The following is a 5,740-nucleotide window of genomic DNA, read 5'->3' on the forward strand; positions in this document are numbered from 1 at the left end:
TGGAGAAGGAAATGGCAACCCACTCCAGTGTTCTTGCCTGGAGAATCCCAGGGACGGGGGAGCCTGGTGGGCTGGACGCGACTGAAGTGACTTAGCAGCAGCAGCAGCAGCAAAAAGAACTTAGTGTCTATCAGCTGATGAATGGATAAGCAAAATGTTTTCTACCCATATGATGGAATATTATTCAATCATTAAAAGGAACAAAGTATACCACGGGTTAACCTTCAAATTATGGTAAGAAATTAGCCACAAAAGGCAACACACAAGGTTCCATTTATATGAAATTTTCAGAATAGATAAAGCTATCCAGGCAGAAAGATTAGTGGTTGCCAGGAGCTGGGAGTAGGGAGTGGGTTAATGGAGATAGAGTACCAGTGCGTTTAAGGTTGCTTTTGGGGGTGATGAAAACATTCTAAAATTGTTTATGGTGATGTTACACAGCTCTGTGAGTGCACTAACTGAATGGTACGTTCCAGGTGGGGAATTCTATGGTATCTCAGAAACCTTCTAGATTTTTTAAAATCCGTAGGCGAAAAGGAAAAAAAAAAAAAAAATCCGAGGTTGCTTATTAGTATCACATATCCGAGCCCGTCCTGTATAATATAATTCAGAGAGAGAAAGGGACTTGCCCAGACCTCACGGCTGGTGGGCGGCAGGGCTGGCCACCCACCCCTTGCTGCATTCCCCTGACGGTGGAACGGAGACTGTGACCCTGGTGGGTCCCGGAGCTTGGGTCTTCTGGTGGCCTGGTACCTGGGCAGCCCCCCTCTATTCCCCATGTCCCACCCTGGAGGACAGCTGTGACTCTCTAGAGAGACTGCCTGGCAGCTGCTATGCAGGGGGCAGCTGGATCCCCAAATATAATCACAGCCAAGATGGAACTGGGTGATTTCCCATTTCTGCCAAGAACACAGAGCCACTCTTCTCTTGAGCTCCGTGTGGGGCTGAGGGAACCACAGCCTCCCTCGCCAGAGCCCTTCCCAGTGGCTTCACCAGGGCTGCAGTATTCATGGGACACATGGACCCACCTCTTAAGTGGCTCCCGTCCCGAGTACAGCCTCAATCATTCGTTAATCAAGGGTCTGCACCATGTGGTCCTGAATTGGGTACTGGGGGCAGCATTGCATCCCCTGGACACCCTCCTTGTTCTGGAGGCCACCCTACCAGTCACTGGGCCTCCACCAGACCCTCCGGTCCAGCCCCAGTTACACGACCATGGCTGGTCCCATCCCCGAACATCTGGTGACTCCCAGACACTTCCAGGCCAAAGCAAGCTCCTCAGCCTAGCATTGAAAGCCCTTCGAGGTCTGGTCCCTGCCTCTCCCATCACGTGAATGCCCAGGGCTCCTGCAAAAGAAACCTGATCCCAAACTGTTCTTGGAACAGCCCCTAGCTGATCCCATCCCTCCCTTTTGTTTACTGTGTCCCCTCGCCTGGAATGCCCTTCCCTAGCCTGTCTCGTTGGTCCAAGTCTCTGCTGCTGGAGGCTAAGTAGGAGGGAAACGGGGAGCAGAGAGGCCCCTGGCCCTGTCTCTGGCTGGGGCAGGTGCAGGGATGCCAACAAGGTGGTTGCCAAGGCTCTACTCATCAGACTCAGCCCAGGTGAGCTCTTGCCAAGTGCTCCACGGGTTAACCCGCTGGCTCCCATGAAGTCGTCATCTGTCACCGTCCCCCTTGTGCACAGGAGTAATCAGAAGTCACCTGCTCAGTGCCACGCGCGTGAGACAGGGGCAGAGCGGGGACTTGAACCCGAGCAGAGCCGGACTCTGGCGCTGCCCTCTGAACCGCAGTGCCCCTTCCCTGCCTGAAGGAGCCACCCGGCTGCGGCCCCGGCTCTGGCTCCACTTGCAGCCTCGGGCCACATCATTTCCTGTTGGAGGGCCTCAGTGTCCCCATCCTCACCGAGGGGAGGAGGATCCTGCCTCCCTACTCAGAGGACAGTGTCTATCAGATAGTCCTACAAATACACCATGCCCAGAGGGGCGGAGACAGCGACCCCACAGAGAGCCGTAGCCTCTCCCTGGCTGCTGGGGGGACAGACCAGCAAAGGGACTGTGCCACCAGGAGGGGTAATAGTGCTGTCTGGATATATACAGTGCTATGTATACAAGAGGTCACTAATGAGAACCCACGGTGGTGGGGGCGGGAGAGAAGGCACAATCTGTTTATAGGGTACATGCTAACCTGCAAAATGTACCCCAGTAAACATTGGGTGCCAGTGGGGAAGAATCCGCCCGCCAGTGCAGGGGACGCGGCGGGGCTTGAGTTCAGTCCTCATTTAGATCCCCTGGAGTAGGAAATGGCTACCCCACTCACTCCAGTATTCTTGCCTGGAAAATTCCATGGACAGAGGAGCCTGGCAGGTTACAGTTTACGGGGCTGCAAACAGTCAAACACAACTGAGCAACTGAGCACCATCCATTCAGTTCAGTTCAGTTCAGTCGCTCAGTCGTGTCCGACTCTTTGCGACCCCATGAATCGCAGCACGCCAGGCCTCCCTGTCCATCACCAACTCCTGGACCAGACAAATGCTGTTTGATTTCCAGAACAGTCAAATCCATGGTCAGAAAGCACATTAGTAGATGCCCGGGGCTGGGGGTGCGGAGGGGCAATGAGGAGTTGGTGTTTAACGAGCACGGAGTTTCAGCTTGAAAGAAGTGAAACTGTTGGCTGCTCAGCGGAGTCCGACTCCGTGACTCCACGGTCTGCAGCCCACCAGGCTCCAGGCTCATCTGAGCCACTGGGAAGCTTAGGGGAGAAAAATTCAGGAGATGGATGATGGTGAGAGCTGCATGCCCTTAGTGTCACCAAACTGGGCAGCGAAATAGGGTTAAAATAGTATGTTTTGTATGATGTGACTTTTGCTGCTGTTATTTAGTCACTAAGTCTTGGCTGACTCTTTTGCGACCCCACGACTTTTACCACACACACACACACACACACACACACAAACATTTTTTAAAGTGCTGTGTGGATCCAAGGGTGCGAAGGACACCCCAGGCTTTGGGAGGCAGGAGAGGGTCAGTGTGAAGCCTCTGCCCTCGGGCACCCTGCAGCTGGAGAGGGCAGTCCCACGGTGGGAGCTGGGCTGAGGCTTGGGGCAGCATTCCTGCTGGCCTGCCTCTGGGGCCCTGAGCTCCCAAGACCCCGAGCAGCAGGAGTAGGTGGGCCTCTGTGATGACCCCCCCCACCCCGGGAGTGACCCCTCACTCTTCACTACCCATTTAGGAAGAGCCTCTCCGCTCCGGCTCCTCCCCGCTGGTCACATACAAGGGGAAGAACTGGGGTCAGCTCGCAGTGTTAGGTGAGGAACAAGCTCATGTCTCCTCCTGGTCCCCTGGCCCCCTCTGCTGGGTCCTGGGGCTGGGGGCTCCAGGAGACAGGGCCCAGGCCCAGCCCTCACTGGGACCAGACCCTTGGCTTGGAGTCTAGCCCAAGGGGACTAGGCACAGAAGACCACCTGTTCACCTGTTACCTGCAGCATCTCCTCGGGTGCCCAGGGTGACACACACAGCCCAGAGGGGCCCAGGGCTCTGTCACCCCTCAGATCAGCCCACAGAGACCAGGAAAGGCCTGGCAGAGTTTAGGGCTGCAAAAAGCTAGAGTCTAAACCTCTGTGTGCCCCCTTTTACAAACGGGGAAACTGAGGCCCAGCTTGGGGGTAAAGGAGACGACCAGTGTCCCCCAGCCTGTAGACTCTCTGGGCTCTCAAGAAGGAGGTGGAGAGCCAGGCTGGGCCTTGCCCCTCCACCGGAAGGGCACGCAGGGCCGGAAGTGGAGCTGGGACTGGGGCCTCTGCCACCTGGTCCTGGGGGGCCCCCTGGGTTGTGGCCAGTGCCAAGGCGGGGCCAGGCCAAGAGGGGGACCATCTCGGTCACGCAGGGCTCCTCACAGCCTGCCCCTAGCTAGGAGGGGCGGCCCTGGGCCTCAGCGGGGGCCGAGGGACCCTCTGTCCCCATTCCGGGCCTGTCTGCTTCTCCTGTGACAGGGGGGCTGCTCCCCGCCCGCCCCGCGCACTGCCTCCCCGGGGCCTCCTTAGGAGGACCCTCCAGACTGATTCATCTTTCCGAGGGAGGAGGCGGTGAAAGGAAGGGACAGCGTGGCCAAACCCAGCGAGAGGTCAGAGGAGCCAGTGTGTCCGGGCCCGCTGTCCAGACAAGGAAACTGAGGCCCCGAGCGCGAGAGGCTGGCCCGAGGCCACCCGGAGCCCCGGGCTGGGCTGCGGCGGGCGCTGGCCCCCGCGGGGGTCCCCGCAGGCCCGCGCCGCCGGTTCTTTGTCTCCCGCGGTCGCCATGGCTACGCGTCCCAGCGCCGCCTCCGCCCGCGGCCGGCGGGATTTCTCTTCCGCGCGGGGCTGCAGGCGGGGGCGGGAAGCGGATGGCGGCGCGGGCTGGCGGGCCTCGGTCTCCTGACCCGGCAAATGGGCGGGCATGTCGCCAGGGAGGGGCCGGCGGAGCCCCTGACGCTCTCCTTAAGGGGTGCTGAGTGGCCTGGGGTCTCTGCGCCCCTTCCCGCCCGTGTCACGTGGGTGAGATTCCCGGCGGTGGCGGGAAGGGCCCAGGAGCCGAGGGACACGGGCAGGTGCCCACTCCTTCGTAGCCAGTGTCATTACTCTGAATAAAACGTGGTGACTTGGGTCCAGGGGGCCGGGTGTGCAGGCCCGGCTGGTGCGGGGCGGCGGCCTCACTGAGCAGACCACATCTCCACCCGCAGCCAGTATTAGGAAGAGCTGAGCCTGGATCTGATGACAAAGGACCCTTCAGGGAAGAGCACTTTATGCGGAGGGAACAGCATAGACAAAGAGCCAGACGTCAGAGGTCTGGGGCCCCTCCCTAAGCTGAAAGCAAGCCAGGTCACAGGAGGACCCCGCAGAGACCTGGGGGGAAGCCAGCCCTTCTGGCTCCTGCCCAGAGGAGCCCGTGTTTGGTCCTCAGCCCTGCTGTTGCCCAGTCTGGAATTCTTAATTTTTGAACAGAGTTCCTGCAGTCTCCTTTTACACTGGGCCCTGCAAATTATGCAGCTGGTCTTCACCAGGCAGTGTGGAGCCAATGGAGGGTTTTGTGTTTAATTATTATTTTTTTATACATAGAATTTACCATTTTAAAGTGTGCAGTTCACAGAGAACTTATTCAATATCCTGAAATAAACCACAGTGGAAGGGTATGAAAAAGAAAACATGTATATATATGTGTGTGAGTGTGTGTGTGTGAGACCATCACCTTCCTGTACACCAGAAACTAACACAATCTTATAAATCAACTATACTTCAATTAAAATAATAACAATTTGGGGGGGACTTCCCTGGTGGTCCAGTGGCTAAGACTCAGAACTCCCAATGCAGAGGGGCCTGGGTTCAATCCCTGGTCAGGAAACTAGATCCCACATGCTGTGACTAAGACCTGGCACAGTCAAATAAATAAACACTTAAAAAAATAATAATAACAATTTGGGGAAGGGTGGGAGGGAGGCTCAGGGGGAGGCGTGTATACATACTTAGGGCTGATTCCACTTGTACAGCAGAAACTAACAAAATTGTAAAGCAATTATACTCCAATTAAAAAACACATTAAAAAAAAAAAGGCAAGATGATACCGGTCAGACCCCTGATGACCAATTTCAGGATGACTGTCGGAGCTGACTGCTGTTTGTACATGTAGTCCCTCCCTCTGCATATATAAAAACTCTTGTTCCTGACAGTCAGGGCAGGGAGTCAGCCTTTGGACAGGAGCCTGCCCTCCCC

The sequence above is a fragment of the Oryx dammah genome, unplaced genomic scaffold, assembly GCF_014754425.2.
Source record: "Oryx dammah isolate SB20612 unplaced genomic scaffold, SCBI_Odam_1.1 HiC_scaffold_16, whole genome shotgun sequence".
NCBI lineage: Eukaryota > Metazoa > Chordata > Mammalia > Artiodactyla > Bovidae > Oryx > Oryx dammah.